Source organism: Camelina sativa, chromosome 16 (assembly GCF_000633955.1).
Source record: "Camelina sativa cultivar DH55 chromosome 16, Cs, whole genome shotgun sequence".
Lineage (NCBI taxonomy): Eukaryota > Viridiplantae > Streptophyta > Magnoliopsida > Brassicales > Brassicaceae > Camelina > Camelina sativa.
This window is the reverse complement of record NC_025700.1, coordinates 7,750,142-7,767,059: the sequence shown is the minus strand read 5'-3', so window position 1 is coordinate 7,767,059 and position 16,918 is coordinate 7,750,142. Positions and strand designations below refer to the sequence as shown.

The 16,918-nt window shown below is 44.7% G+C and overlaps 1 pseudogene; it reads right to left on the bottom strand.

Annotated features, from left to right (window-relative positions):
* LOC104750121 lies at positions 14,723–16,111 on the bottom strand (annotated as a pseudogene).

Below are 16,918 nucleotides of genomic sequence, written 5' to 3'. Positions count from 1 at the left end.
TTTGATCCTTTTCTTCGGCTACGCGTTGACTTTTGTGTCTCTTCCTTCTTCGAACTTAGAATATGAATGCAAGTAACAATTTAGGAAGTAGTTAATAATATATTCATACATCTTTTAAACCTACCAATATATAGTGTTTTAAGTGGGAACCAACCCCCGTGGACCTTTTTTGTTTTGTGTGTTTCAGAATAAATGTGAATTGTACGTGATTGTGTTTTGGTAACGTGGGTGTTCTAGAAGAAAATCGAAAATGATTTGGAAGACAGAAGTTGGAGTGTAAATGTGATTTTGGAATGTTTGACTTTTGTGTATCGATATTTGCTATTCGGTAGGTGTTGAGAAGTAGAGATATTTAAAACCGTTTTGGTCCCATCTCATCTGTTATAAAGTCCGAAGAAGACTTCACCAAACTGTTTATTTTTTGTTTGGTTTGGTAAAGATTTCGAGATCTTTAGTATTATTATTTGACACTGAAGTTGTGATCGTCTTTATTTTTTAAGGGTGTTTTTAATGGATGACATCAATTTTTTGTAATTTATGTTACAAGGATATAGTCAGTTTTGGAATGTTGTTAGTAAATAATAAAAATGTACTACGTACTACTACTCTCTCATATTAGCTATGTTGATTAAGACGCTCACGTACGTGAAGAAAATGATGGATTTAAACATAACTCAGATTATGGATTAGTTGCTAGTTACTACTTACTACTCTCTCATTTCAATACGTACGTAGTAATGTCACTTCTATGTGACAAATAGTGTAACATATGTTCAAACTGATATGTGTGTATAGTGCATACACAAATCTACGTTTCTGTAGACAGTAAATAGTATCATTTCATATAAGTATCTATGAAAATTTATAAATACTCCATGTTATGTATTATTCGATATATATAGTGACTAGTATAGTAATGTCAATTAAATTTTGTTCGTCGACCAACTAGGATAGTCTTCATCATCAGCCCCCTCATTCTCCATATCAATGATTGAATATATACATAATTTGTTGATGTATGAAATCGACAATATAAATAATACGGATATAAGTAGGAATATATCGGAGCTGGTCCTTTTATTAACGAAGAATTTGAGAAATGGTTTGCGGAAAATGACAATTAAAGAGTAAAGCGCAGTTAATACGAAAAATACAACTCTTCTCTCTAATTGCCCAAAAAGTGGATCCTCTGACGTGACAGTGACATCAGGTATTTATAGTGGGACCTTGACCTAAGGTTTTTTCTGTCTCCTGGTAAAATGACGATTTTGCCCCTGCGGCTTGTTGGGCCTGATCCAAGACTTTTGGCCCAAAATCTCTTGAGAATCTTCTGTTTGGGCTTTATAAATGTTGGGGGCAAAGCCCATATCCAACAATGGCCCCCCCTAGTCCGGTGTGCGATGGCTTGCTTGAGCCTGTCGGTTACAGTTCTGCGTCTCTAGGTTCGTCTTGCAGAAGGAACAGAAGATTTTTAAGAGCTTGAAGGCTTTCGGGAAGGTTCCTGGATAAATAGTGACTTGCGCATGTTTTTCGAGGAATCCGGGAGATTCCGGGATGAATAGTGCATTGCGCACGTTTTTCGAGGTCCGTTGGGCTTTAAAACAGGAGGTTTTACGTGTTCTGTACGTTTCCCGAGGCGCGGAAAGTGGAGGAAACTTAAACATTAGGGTTTTCCCATTTACCTCGGTCAACGCGCTGGTCCCCTATATAAATATGTTCCCTTGACCTATTTTTCTTTTTTTTTACTTCTATCTCTACTACCTTCTCCAAAAGGTGAATTCTCTCTCTCTCTTCTTCTTCTTCCTTTTTTTTTTTTGTTTGGTGTTTGTAAGCCATGATTCCGCCGAGCTTGTCAAGCTATGCCGCTGCCTCCGCTTCTCGCAGCCGTCTCCGCTTCTCGCCGCCGTCTCTGCTTCTCGCCGCCGTCTCCGCTTGCCGCCGTCTTCTCGTATCACCGCTGTTGGACACGCCGTCTCCTCTTCTCACCCCCGTCTTCTCGTCTCGCCGCCGTTGGACGTGCCACCGGCCCACGCCGTCAACGCCGAACCGCCGAACAGATCCAGCATCGGGTTTGCGCCGCCATGCCGCGACCTCCGCAGATCGGGACCGTGAGGCGTCCTGGTCTTGCGCCGAAGGTGCACACCGTGCCCTGCCGTCCGCAGATCAGGACCGTAAGGCGTCCTGTTCTTGCGCTGCCGTACCACGCCATGCCCCGCCGTTCGCAGATCAGGACCGTGAGGCGTCCTGGTCTTGTGCCGCCATACGACGCCGCGCCCTGCCGTCCGCAGATCAGGACCGTGAGGCGTCCTGTTCTTGCGCCGCCATGCCACGCCGCGCCCCGCCGTCCGCAGATCGGGACCGTGAGGCGTCCTGGTCTCCATGCGAGAGGAGGTGACGATGTCTAGCAGACTTACGACGAGGGGAAAAGGTGGCGCGCTGGTGTGGCGACGTTGTGGCGAGCTCGAGTTCGTGTGCGAAGTGGCGAGGTGGATGGCGTAGAGCTCGCCACGCTTGCTATTACAAGAATGTGTGACGGTGTTCTTGCGCGATACGTGTATCGGATCCGTGTTAGAGAGATGGGGAGGTGGAACCGTAAGCGAGATGGATGTTGTACGGGGCGAGACGCCTTGACATTCGGCGAGATGGCGTGGTCGAGAATGGTCCGTACAGTAGCGGACGATATGGCGTGCTCAAGGGTTGGCGAGACGACATGGCGAGATGGCGTGGAGCTCGCGGATGCTTCCGCGAGTGTAAACAGGATATCGTGCAAAGTACGTGGTACATGGTACGTGGTGCGTGGTGCGCAGTGCACAGTACGTAGTACGTAGTACGCAGTACATGGTACGTAGTACGTAGTACATAGTACGTAGTACGCAGTACATGGTACGTGGTCCGCAGCGCGCGGTACGTGGTACTTGATACGTAGTGCGCGGGACGCAGGATGTAGTGCGCCGTACGCAGGACGCAGTACGCAGTGCTCGGTAGGCGGTACGCATTGCGCGGTACGTATTGCGCGGTACGCGGTACGCAGTACGCAGTTCATTTGGTTGTGCTCGTTCTATCCGGAATCCATTGTGCTTTCGATATGTCTTTGCTCCCATACTGACCGGTTGTTTGGTTGTTGTCTGCAAGGTCCTGCGCTATGGTTCCTGGAGGTAATGTCTCTGGAGATGTTCCGGAGGAGCTTGGGGACGATCAGTATCGCGCGTTTGAGAGTGGCCTCGACGGCACTAGAGCGAAAAATCCTTCCTGGTGGGACCCATCTGAAGGGGGAGGTGTTGTGACTGATCTCGCGGATTTGACGGAGGAAGATGTTCGGGAGCTCGAAGTGATGTTCCCTGCAGATACTCGGGCCCTTAGTTTGATTCCCTTTCCTTCAAGCCAATGTTGTGAGAAGGTGCTCGCTCACGAAGAACGTATTTGCTCGGAACGTGCCCCTAGGTCTCTGGTTGCTGGCTTGCCTGTAGGGATCGTATGAGAGAACGCATCCCCCGCGATACTGGAAGTTCCCTTTGCGATGAGAGGCATATAGCCCGCGTTACTCGCCTCTTCGGAACGCGTGACGATCTCCAGGTTACGCTACCGAACGCTGATGAACGCCCATGGGATTGCCCAGCAGGTTACCTCTGCGTTTACGTTGACTATTTTACCGACTGCGGCCTTTGGTTTCCCATCCCGAAATTTCTAACGAGTTAGTGTGCGCGATGGAAGATTGCATTTTCGCAGCTATCGATCTCGTCTATCCGTAATGCGGTTGGGCTCACAATAATGGGCAAATATATGGATATCGAGATGAGTGCCGACCTCTTCGAGCTGCTCACTCGATTTACGCACGACAGTTCAGGGTTATGCTGTGCTTGCTGTGTAGCTGGTCTCACGATCGTGAGCGGCCAGAAGAGTCATATTCACGATTGGCGAAGACGATTCTTCTACGTAAAAATAAGCGATGCCTCGGTCGAGGATCCCGACACGATCTGCCCTCTCAGTTGGAACTTCGCCCCCGGTAGCCATGGCTGGGTTGGGTTCCTATCATTTTGTTTTTCTTGACTTTATTTTCTGATTATATGTTCTACTTTCGCAGGACAAAAGTCGTCATTTTCGGCTGCGTGCGACCTGGTAACTATTGACAAGGCTACTTCCTTTATCTCGTGTAAGACTTTGTGGTGGCCAGACGTTATTTCTCATCTCAAGACTTGTAAGTTTTGCTGGCTTTTCTTCGTCCTCTAAACTTTTGTGCTTTCGTGTCTAAGACTCNTTTTTTTTTTTTTTTTTTTTTTTTTTACAGGTTCGCGAACCGGATTGCAAATGGGAGACTGTCCGATGCCGTGTAATGCTGATTTGTTCGATGCCGAGGATGCGCCAGCTGTTGTGACAGACGTTGTTGCACCGAACGCCGAGACCGGTGTGGAGGTTGTTGCTGTGGATGGCGAGGATGGCGAGTTGCCCGTTCCCGTGGGCGAGCCTAGTCGTAGATCTCGTTCCGCCGAGGTCGCGGCGACTTGTGCTGCGAAGATGCCTTTTTCGGCGTCTCGTAGGAGTGCTCCAGCAGCTAGTGGTGGTGATCGTTCCCGGAAGAGAACGTCACGCTCGAGTCCTCGGAGTGATGCTGGAGGAAGTTCTAGGCGTCCGCATCACATGGAGGATGATCATGTGGGGATTGATCACTCTTTCTCCTTTCACTACGACGTGAAAGACCGAGCATTCACCGAAGATTCGAAAGCTTGCGCGGACCTCGCCAGCAAGATTCATGGTGATTTCGTCCCGCTTCCTACCCCTGGCGATCTGGCCTGTCCAACTACGTACGAGGAAGCCGTTCGTCGACAGTTTCAGGTTAGAAATCAATCCCTTAGCGGATAACCTTTTGATGTGGGTTTTAGTTAGTCGTAAGCGGACTCTTATATATATATTCTTGATCCCTTAGGCGTTGAGCTGGATAAATCGTCTTGCGGGAGATTACGAGGATAAGGTACGTGTTGCTAGGAGGGAGGCCTCACTCGCTCAGGATGCGTTTGTTCAAGCTGAACGATCGAGCAAGGAGAATGCGGCACTCGTCAAGGAGCTGACGGCCTCCCTCAAGCAATCCCAACGGAAGCTGACTACCGAGTCAGAGCGACTCAGGAAGGCGAGGGACGAGCGCGGGGAGCGGGAGCGTGCTAAGGCTACTGTTGTGATCGAGAAGCATTGCGAGCGTATTGACCGCCTGAGGAGGCACGTGATTGCGTCACGTGAGAAACAGTCCGACTTTCTCCTTCTTAGCCAAGTGACGAGGACTAGACAGTGTCTTGAGACACTGATCAAGAGGGGCATTGCTATTCCCGAAGATAGGATGTCGCGCCTGGCCGCTAGGGAGGAGGAGTTCCGGACGAGAGTGAACCGAGTTGTAGTGCCTCCGCTCTTCGATGGTGATCTTGAGGCATTCCCGGAATTTGCTGATGGAGGTGGCGACGATGCTGCGAACGAGTGCAGGACGTCTCCTGGCATATTTTGCAGTGCAGGACGTCTCCTGGCTTACCCTGGATATGTTATTCCCCGAAACGTTTGAGTAGACAAGACGGACTTGTCATACTAGTTTTGGTGCGGTACGCGTGACCGGCTTATAATGTGGGTGTGCGTGACCGGCTTATAATGTGGGTGCTGCAGGAATTGCGGGTGTGCGAGTCGGGGTCTCGGCTTACTCACTCTTGTTCCTACTAGCTGTGCGAGTCTGGGCTCGGCTTATAATGTCTCACCGAAGTAAGGACGTGGATTATTTCACCACTCAACCCATGCGGAGCGCGTTTTAGAGCTGTGCGCCTGGCCAGGGCGTCAGAATGAGAGTCGATAGATTGCTCAAAAGCGTTTTAGTGACAAACTTATATATATACATTTTTTTTTTTTTACAGTTGAACCTCTGAAAACGGCTGCCTACGTAAACCATTCGTANTTTTTTTTTTTTTTTTTTTTTTTTTTTTTTTTTTTTTTTTTTTTTTTTTTTTTTTAATGATAATAGCGCTTGAGGTTGGCGGAATTCCACGATCTTGGGACTGGGGTGCCATTCGTTTCAAGTAGCTGGTAGACACCGGGTTTGACGATTTTGGAGATTAAGTACGGACCCTCCCAATGCGCACCGAGTTTTCCAGCGTTCTTCTCCTTCGTATTCTCGTAGACTTTGCGGAGGACGAGGTCGCCCTCGGCGAAGTGGCGAGACTTTACTTTCTTGTTGTAGAATTTTGCGGCAGCTTGTTGGTAGTTCTGGATGCGGAGTAGAGCTTGGTCGCGCTCTTCCTCAAGGAACAGAAGTCTGTCACATAGCATTTGGTTGTTCAAGTCAGGATTATGAACGAGCATGGAACGTCGAAGCGTGGGGATTCCTACTTCGGTCGGCGCGAGTGCCTCCATGCCGTAGGCGAGAGAGAATGGTGTTCGTCCAGTAGATGTGCGCGGGGAAGTCCGATGAGACCATAGGACGCCGTCGAGTTCGTTAGCCCATAGACCTTTCTTTGCGTCGAGGCGTTTCTTAATTCCAGCGAGGATTGTCTTGTTGGTTGCCTCTGCTTGTACGTTGCCCTGCGGGTATCTTGGGGTTGACTTGCTAAGACGTATCCACCAGCCAGCGCAGAACCCTTCAAACTGAAGCGAGATGAATTGGGGGCCGTTGTCGCAAACGATCTCGTATGGGAGCTCATGCCTGCAGATGATATTTTTCCAAACAAAGTTATGGACTTCATTAGCTTCGAGCGAGGCATACGATTCTGCTTCGACCCACTTGGTAAAGTAGTCCGTCATTATAAGGAGATACTTCTTTTGATTTGACGGAGTAGCCCATCGCATGAAGGGGTAAGGTGGAGATGTTGTTTGCAGAAGCTCTGTCGGAGAGTGGATGAATGGTGCGTGACGCTGACACTTTTCGCACTTGGCTGCAAAGGCGGTGCAATCGGAGACCATGGTTGGCCAAAAATGTCCGTTACGGCGGATTCGAAGTGCTAGAAAACGATCTCCAGAGTGGTTTCCGCCAGCGCCTTCGTGAACTTCTCGCATGATGTCATTGATGTCCTTCGTGTTAACGCAGATGAGAAGAGCGCCATTGGCATCCCAACGAAACAAACTGCCGTCCAACATTGTGTAGTGTGCACTTTTAACTCGAAGGCGCCGTGATTCCCACTTGTCTTTTGGCATAATTCCGTCCGCGATATACGCTATAATCTCGGTCTGCCAGTCATCGTGCGAAGGAGCAATGGGTGTTGGGGAGTGCGTATCTGGAATGTTTGGCATGGTGGAATCCGTTGAGGGAGAGCTGGTGACTGCTAAGACGTTGCTTGGTTCTATTGAGTGCGTGGTGTCGAGGAATGCAGCTGGAGCGGGAGACAAAAGATTAATGTCGATGCTTGATTGGTCGATGCTCTCTACAGGTATTACTCGGCGGAGATCAAGGTCTGACGTGGAAGCGAGCGTCGCAAGTGCATCCGCTGGGGCATTATCACTTCAAGGGATTTTGACGAGCCCAAAGAATTCAAACTTTTGGGACAAGTTACGGACGACTTTCAGGTAGGCATCCATGCGCGCGTGTCTCGTTGCATAATCGCCACTGAATTGACGCGTTACCAGCTGTGAATCGCAGTAAGCTTGGATCTTCTTAACCCCGATTCCGTGTGCGAGACGTAGTCCAGCGATTAGTGCTTCGTACTCTGCGTCGTTGTTTGAGGCAGAGAAAGCAAGACGGAAGGATTGCTCCAGAATCTCGCCTGTCGGCGAGGTTAGGCGCACGCCTGCTCCTGAGCCCATCTTTGATGAAGCGCCATCAACATGGAGCGACCATATTTCGGGTGGAGGAGTGCCGGTTTCTAATTCAGGAGGGAGTTCTACGAGAAAGTCTGCGAGAACTTGTGATTTAGCACAGGTGCGGTTTTTGTATTCTATGTCGTACTCACTCAATTCTACGGCCCATTTCGCAAGTCATCCCGATTGGCTCGGGCTATGGAGAATCGTCCGTAGAGGCTGATTTGTCAGGACTTCAACAGTGTGAGATTGGAAATAGGGGCGGAGCTTTCGAGCAGAGATTATGACTGCGTATGCTAGCTTCTCAAGAGTCGGATATCAGAGTTCGGAACCATCAAGGGTCTTACTCACATAAAAGATAGGATGCTGCTCTCCGCGATCTTCTCTGACAAGCACGCCACTTACAGCAGAACTGGAAATGGCGATGTAAAGATAAAGAGTTTCCCCTTGCTCCGGCTTAGCAAGCACTGGTGGAGATAAGAGATAGTCCTTTAATTCCCTGAATGCCGATTCGCATTTTTCGTCCCATTCAAAACGTTTGTTTCCGCGAAGGAGCTGGTAAAATGGTAAGCACTTGTCCGTTGAACGAGAGATGAACCTCACGGGTGTTCCTTGGAGATGGGAGGTTGATTATTGCCGAAATCTGCTTCGGATTTGCTTCTATACCGCGCTTCGTAACGAGGTATCCTAAGAATTCGCCGGAAGTGACTCCAAACGTGCATTTTGCCGGGTTCAGTTTCATGCTGTACTTGTTGAGAATTTCAAAACATTGTTTCAGGTGTGAAACGTGGTCTGCAGCGTGAGCCGACTTGACGAGCATGTCATCAATGTAAACTTCCATTGTCCGCCCAAGTTGACTTGCGAACATCCGATTTACCAAACGCTGATACGTCGCTCCCGCGTTTTTCAGACCAAAGGGCATGACTCTGTAACAAAAGGTGCCTTGTTCGGTAATGAATGATGTCTTTTCGCGGTCGTTTTTGTGCATCATTATTTGGTTGTATCCCGAGAACGCATCCATGAAAGATAACAGTTCGTTTCCAGCTGTGGCTTCGACTAGCTGATCAATGCGCGGAAGAGGAAAGCTGTCTTTTGGGCAAGCTTTGTTGAGGTCTGTGAAGTCGACGCAAACTCTCCACGCGAACTTCAGTAATTGATCCCGCATCAAGTAGTTTTCGTACCTCGTCATTTACTGCAGTTGTACGTTCTGCTCCAAGCTTTCGACACTTTTGCTTGACGGGCTTGTAAGTTGGATCAACGTTAAGTTCGTGGCTGGTGACGCTGGGGTCGATGCCGGTCATGTGATCTAGCGACCAGGCAAATGTGGTCGCATTTTGACGTAGAAACTTAACGAGCTCGTCCCTAAGGCCTATTGGTAGCTCGGCGCCTATCCCGACGCAACGCTTGGGATCAGACAGATCGATGTTGACTTGAATCACAGATTCTTTCGGAGGTGGTGTGCGTGGGTCTCGCGGTGGTGCAGATTCGGCAATCATGAAAGCTCTCGCGTTTTGCATCTTCTTCTCGATGATGAAACAAGTTCGTGCCATTAGAGGATCTCCGCGCAGCGTGTAGATTCCGTACGCGTTCGGGAATTTGACACATTGGTGGTAGGTAGAAGCCACGGCGCGCATTTTGTGAAGCCACAGTGTTTCCAGAATGACGTTGTAGATGATGGGTTTATCTACAATTGCGAAGTTGAAACAGTGCATCGTACCGCCAACGTAGATCGGAAGCGTGATAGTTCCAACAGTCATTATCGTGTCTCCATCAAATCCCGTCAAAGGCTGCGTGTCGCGTGTTGTGTTACGTAGATCGATTTCCATCTGGATTAGCACATCTTTGAATATCACGTTAACCGAGCTTCTGGTATCGATGAGAATTCTTGTTACTGAGCTTTCCCCAATTATCATTTCCACGACAAGGGGGTCGTTGTTGGGACTCGCGTTAAGTGCGTCTTCTTCAGTAAACGTAATTGGATCGGAGGATGTTTTGAACATGTTGGCGTGGGAGGGCAAGTTGCGCTTTACTTCTGTTTCGCGGCAGTAGGCCTGGATCGACCGTACAGAGTCGCGGCACGTTGATAACCGCCCATGATCATGTTGATCGTTCGGCGAGGTGCTAGTGGTTCATCGTGTTCTTCCACGTCATGGTTTCGTTTCGGGGGAGGAGGCAGGCGAGCGATTTCTCTTGCTTGGTCATGTTGAGCTCTTGTTCGGTCATTCTGTAATGTTGCTTCCTCTTCACGCTGCCTTTCGTGTTGTTGCAGATCTGCCAAACAGTACGGATTGTCCTTATGCGTGTTAACCTTTCTTCGTTCTCTTTCTACATCAATGTCACCTCTCTTGTACTTGTGGAGGAGGAGGTATTGAAGTGTTTTGCAATCCTCCGTAGAATGTCCTCCAAATTTGTGAAATTCGCAATAACCGCGTTTTCCCTTGTAGGTATGACCATCAGTTTCATGATTGTACTTGTTCCAACGTTTGCCTTGCTGGTGCTCGTTGCCTTCGATAGCGAACATCGTTGCCTTCCTTCCTTTTTCGCCTTTGGCGTAGTCTCTGGTGTAATGCTGTCGTGGTTCTTAGTATTCTTCTACTGTCTTGTTCTTCGAGCTTGGAATTTTTTCGGGAATTTTTGCTTGGTCGGGGTTCCTTTCGTCCTCCTCGACCTGGATGTACCGATTAGCACGCGCAAGTACTTCGCCTAGGCTTGTGACGGGGAGGATTGTTAAGTCGTGTTTGAATCTGGTGCCACGGGCGAGTGCGTTTTTCAACGCGCCAATGGCGGACTAGTCGCTTATAGCGAGTTGGGATACGACACCCTTAAATCTTTCCATGAAAGTCCGCAATGACTCGTTAGGCTTTTGATACATTCTCCACAAGTCAGCATTCGACGCGGGCGTACGCATGAAGCATTGGTGATGCTGGAGGAAGGCGGTTGTAAGTGCTTCATAACCATCGATCGAATTAGCCTTCAGCCGCGAGAACCAGTTCAATGCTTCGCCAGTCAAGCTCTCGACGAACAGCTGACAACTTCCCGCGTCCTCCTCTTCTGGTGAGAAGTACGAACTGCCGATGTGAATGGACATCGATTTCAGGAAAACCGTGGGATCCCCCTTTCCGTCATACGGTATCGGCTTGTTCTTTCTGGTGTCAGGATTGCGTCTAACTCTGACACCTGAAACCCTTGAGGTGAACGGAGAACGTCGCGCTTCTGCCAGAACGGTCTCCAGCTTCGCGTAGTGCTCTGCTCGCGGGGTGCCGAATTCATCTCGCGGAGTGTTGTACTCAGCTCTTGGAGCATTGTGATCGGCTCTTGGAACGTTGTGCTCAGCTCGCGGAGTGCGTGGTGCCAGCGCGTCTTGGTCTCGAGCCCGTCGGAAGTCAGACTGTGGTCGCGTATGGTCCATCTGTGCCGCTTGGCCACTCATATGGTCTAAGGTTTTCCGTACAGCTTCATCGAGCGCGGCCTGACTGATAGTAACGCCTCTTCTCGCACGGCCGGGAGTAGCGGCTACGTGGTTGGTTGGAGCAGTGCCGTTGGCTGTGCGGTCAAGCGGAGTAGTGCCGTTGGTTACGCCGTTAGTCTGGGCGATGTGCGTGGCGCCTGCGGCTTCGCGATCAGCTGGATTGTCGCCTACGGCTGCACGCTCTGGAGGGATAGCGCCATTGGCTAGGCCACTGGTTGGTGCGACGCGCGTAGCGCCTACGGCTTCGCGGTCGGTTGCATTGACGTCCTGGTGCTGGTTCGTTCTCGAACGGGTGCGGCCCCATATGGTTGGCCTTGGAGAATCCGCGCGAGCTGCGGGAGATCGGGGCGCAGAGGACTCGACGCCTTCGTTGCTGGAGAGATCGGTGTGAGACATGCTTCTGGTTTTCCGAAAACGGCTTAGTCTTCAAATTCTTGTTGTCAAAGAAAGGATTCCGTCTGCCCCACGGTGGGCGCCAAATTGTTGATTTATGAAATCGACAATATAAATAATACGGATATAAGTAGGAATATATCGGAACTGGTCCTTTTATTAACGAAGAATTTGAGGAATGGTTTGCGGAAAATGACAATTAAAGAGTAAAGCGCAGTTAATACGAAAAATACAACTCTTCTCTCTCTAATTGCCCAAAAAGTGGATCCTCTAACGTGACAGTGACATCAGGTATTTATAGTGGGACCTTGACCTAGGGTTTCTTTTGTCTCCTGATAAAATGACAATTTTGCCCCTGCGGCTTGTTGGGCCTGATCCAAGACTTTTGGCCCAAAATCTCTTGAGAATCTTCTGTTTGGGCTTTATAAATGTTGGGGGCAAAGCCCATATCCAACGTAATTGTATAACGTCAAATAAAAAATATCATGTGCGCTAGTGCTACTTTTTAAAAAAGAACACAAGAAATTAATATCAAATTTTTGGGTGTGATATTTCGGCAATAGAAAAAGTTGAAATACGAAACGACGATACGTGGACGGTGACATCACACATTCACACCATCAAAGAACGTTGATAACTTGTGTACTTCACGATTACAATATAAAGTTTCGTATACTCATTTACTCAAACATTCTAAGATTCGGATGAGATGTGATGTGATGTGATAATCCATCTAATCCCGCCTGTAGTGATTTAAAAAAAAAAAAAAATCTTTAAAACTTGTGTTTTGTCTACATCTCTCTCTCTCTCTTCTACGTACGTCGAGAAAATTGAAACTGAAACTGAAACTGAATATTTGACAAAAGTATCAACACAAATAGTTGGAAATAAGATGTATAAGTTATAAATTAGTGGGCCACAAACAAAAGTAATTGAATGTCGAGACCCACCAAATTAGGAACCTTACAAATTTTGTGGCCTTGATGGGCCAAGCAAACAAATAGGTGTCTGTGATGTTTATACAAAAAGTCCATTGCTCTATAGTTTAAAATACTACAGTATGTCTTTGATTTTTGGTTCTTTTTCTTAGGCAAGATTGAAAGATGTTTCATTTGACTATTTGAGTAAAACCCAAACAATATTGTGAGTTTTTCTCGGAGACAACCGCAACCACTAGGCCTACTGTCTCCCACTTCCTTTTTTGGGTTAAAACTGTCTCCTAATCCCAAGTCCCAATACATCTGGTACACAGACTACAACCTTCAATTTTGTTTACTACTTATTTTCCCCTTCCAAATAAACCTCGCACGAGATCAAGACCCAATTTTTTTTTTTTTTTTTCTGATTTTTCGATAAAAATTTTCATTTTCTTCATAGAAAAATAAGAGTACTTTATTGACGACAAAAATAAATAAATAAATAAGAGTACTTTATCGGCATTTGTAGACATTACGACTTCTATCTAACTTTTAGTGGGCGACATTGGTTTCTTTAAATTGGTTCTCATATAAATCAGTTGGCCGAGCATTTTGAACCGGGTTTGAATTTGGATGATGATACATCAACAACACTAATACAACACAGTTTTATGCTTTATTATGAAACATCTATAACTAAAATTTTGGTTTAAATAAAATGAAATGGGAAATCGCACATAGAACATGACTAAAACACACAAATCTCATTATTTGTGCAATTCTAAAGAATAAAGAAAAGCTTTGCAGAAATCTCATTTACAGCACTTTTTCACAAGTTGTTAAATAAATGTCACATTCACTGTTTTTTTCCCCGCATGTTCTTCATAGATAACGAATTAAAGAACTGTAGAAAGAATAATTGGCCGTACCTTAAGGGGACAAAACATAAATCAAAATGGGAAGAAGATAAAAAGTTGAATGATCTCACATGTTTAGTACGCCAAACGTGGGGAGTATCTTTGAGCTGATTCTGTTGTCTACAATGATTTGTTTGATCTTGATTCATTGCATTTGCCTCTCTTGATTTTTAATATTCAGTGCCTCCCTTCCAAGTTCCAATGGGCAATGTAAAGATCTCGTTAATAAACTTAAGCCGTACGATACTAATATTATTCGATTTGATCCTTCATTCTAAAGAAAGCTGATAATGCTATACTTTTTTTTTTCTTCTTCTTCTCTATAAGTAGATATTGTGGTCGTGGTGTGAATCAAGATATAAGTACGTGTGATTAGGAGCTACAACGCATACCTAATGATTTTTAACGCATGCTTAATGATTTTTAGTTGACCTCTTAAGGCTGGAAGGACAACACCTCTTTTCTCCACAAACCTAACAAAAGATAAAAATAAATAAAGAAAATATCTATGACGGATCTTTTGGTGGGTAAATTATGAATGAATATTAGAATCGATGTCCAGCCTTTTTAATTACTTTATTTAAAAAATATGTTGACCAAAAAATACAATGTATTAATGTATTCATTTCATCCTTTTTATTTGCAAATATATACACATACATAAGCTACATTACGTACATCGTTTACATAAAAACACGTTTCTACTAACCAACTCGAGTAAGAACGTACACTACAAACTTAGCCACGTACGGTGTTCACAGAGCCGTGCTTATATGGTGTAAAAGTTACAAGCTTGTCTGCAAATGATTTATACATCTTCTTCTTTTTTTTAATCACACATGATTTATACATCATCTAAAGCTAGAGATGAAAAATACATGTAGTTAAAACTTACATGTGGTCAAAATTCCTATAACTAAAGCTTCTCTACAACGAAAATTCACAGTCCCAATACTGGCTTCGTAGTATTATAATAAATCGTTATCCCGGAAAATAAAAAATAGTTATACAATTAAGTTTTGAAAAAAAAATCAAAGGCGCCACGCAGAATGGGAAAATTTTTCTTAAAAAAATTATAATAACTGAAGATTTTAGTTGTTTAAGTGAAGATTAGAGAACAGTATCCCCAAGTCGTAGGTACATTATCATCAACCAAACACTAATAGCTGGCATATCAAAGAATTAAAGAGTAGCTTTCAAATCTCAAAAGTGATTAGCAGACGATACGAATACACCTAGAAACAGAGGTTTGTCACACATTATCATCCGATTAAAGAACATTATTTTAATTTATAAATTTTACAAAATACAGTATTAATATATGTAAATTAAATACAAGAAATTCAACAAAAGTGTTCCTTTGTGAGTAAAAAGAAACACCCCCACGTGCAAACCGATATAAGCGAGATCTTTAAACTGACGGCGTCAAACTTAACGTTGCAGTCAATAAAACCGTCAAAAAAGTTAAACGGCGATCATACTAATCTAAACCGGGACTCTTCATCTCCAGCCGACTCATCGGCGAATCCATTGGCGACGTCGACGACGACTCCGACGACAATGTCAACAAATCTTCATCCACAATTGTTGAGTCCGAGGACTCCATGGAGCTGGTGCATGAGAGTTGTGGTGGCGACGGGGACGGCGGAGGAGTACTCGGTTTCCGTTTGTTCCGTCGCCGGAGACTTTAACATCTCTCGTCAAGTAACTCCTTAGACGTTTCACGTCGGCGAGTTTCACCGGTTTAAGTAAGAAGTCCTCTGCTCCTTCTTCAAGGCATCTACAAAATCATATTCATCGTATCAATCAATTCTTTAAAATCCATATGTTAGCAACAAATCTTGAAAAGAAAGCTCCGGCGAGAAGTATTCACCGGTCGATTCGAGTGAGTACGTTCTCCGACGACATAATTACAACCGGAACTTCCTTAAAACTTGTCGATTCCTGTTTCAAAGATATGATCCACATTGTTTCAAGAATTGCCAAAAAAATAAAAATATAACAGATTATTTTTATGGCGGGAAAATGTCAAAACCTTAATCTTTTTCAAAAGCTCGTAACCTGTCATTCCAGGCATACAATAATCAGTGATGATCAAATCAACCTTCAATCTCTGTAAAAAAAACAAAAAAAATCAAGAATCAAGAATCAAGAATCAAGAATCAAGAATCAAGAATCAAGAATCTCAAAATGCTCCAAAGTCCAAACTTTTAAAACAGAATGTTTAGGAATGTACATCGAATTCTACGGCGGCTTTATCCTCGTCTAATCCTAAGAATTCGAGAGCACGCCACCCGCTGTCAACCGCCGTAACTGCATTGAATCATCCGCTGGTGAATAATTAAGTTATTTTTTTTTGTTTTGTTTTGGCTAAGAGAATGATGAAGAAACTAACCTTTGCATGAGGTGATCCGAAGTAATCTTTCAATGACAATACGATCGACGAGGCTGTCATCGACGGCGAGAACATGAACTTGATCAGAATCTAATGGTGGAGATTCTAGTTCTCCGATACCTATTCCGATCATCTCTGATCTTCGTAGACACGAAACGCCACCGTCTCTTGTGGCCATAGCTCTCTTTGTCAGTGAGAAAATGAGTTAGGAGAGATCAAAAGAGAGAGAAGAGAGAAATTGCTTCGTTCTTTCTCCTCTCCTTCACTATCGTTTTATATTATACCATTATTCGTCTCAGTATCAAACCTTTTTATAGGTGTCTTTTTCTTCTTCTTTTTTAAATTATTTTTTTCCTCCCCTAGAAATATAATCAAAAGAAAACGTTACATTTGGTTTTGTGATTTGATTTGAAATCATTTTCTTATCACTTGTTTTACTATACTATGTAGAAAGATAGCTTTCTCGCTTTTTTTCTTTTTCTTATATACAAATTATGATAATGGCGAATTATACCAATAAAAAATAGGAAATTTTTTTATACAATAGTCTGTAGTCACACACTATTTTTCAATCACTTTTTAACAAAGTCATACACATCTTTCATAAAATAACCATTAGGTAACTTTTCGGACAAAAATACGCTCTAACTCGTCCTCTACAATGCCACGTTTGTTGTTTTGTAAAGATTAACGTAGAACTAGAAGAAAATAATAAAAAACATGGTTACTATTCGAGGCATAATAGGTTCAGACATACAAGCATTGGTTGCATCATACAACATAAAGTACCGGTTGAAATTCCTTTTATTTATATTGTAATTTTTATATAAAATAGAATTTATTTGATTATTTTTAAAAGTTGTTGTGAATAAAACATTATGCAATAACATCATTTGTTAAATACGAGGATTTGAATTTTTTTTGAAATTTTGTTGCTATTATAATCGAAAATGACTCTTGATATGCGGAAGAGTGATTGAGATTTTGTTGCCTATATATAGGTAATTATATATTTTGTGAAGATTTTTTTTCTTTTTTAGAATATCCTTATTAAGAGAATCTGAAATTGAGA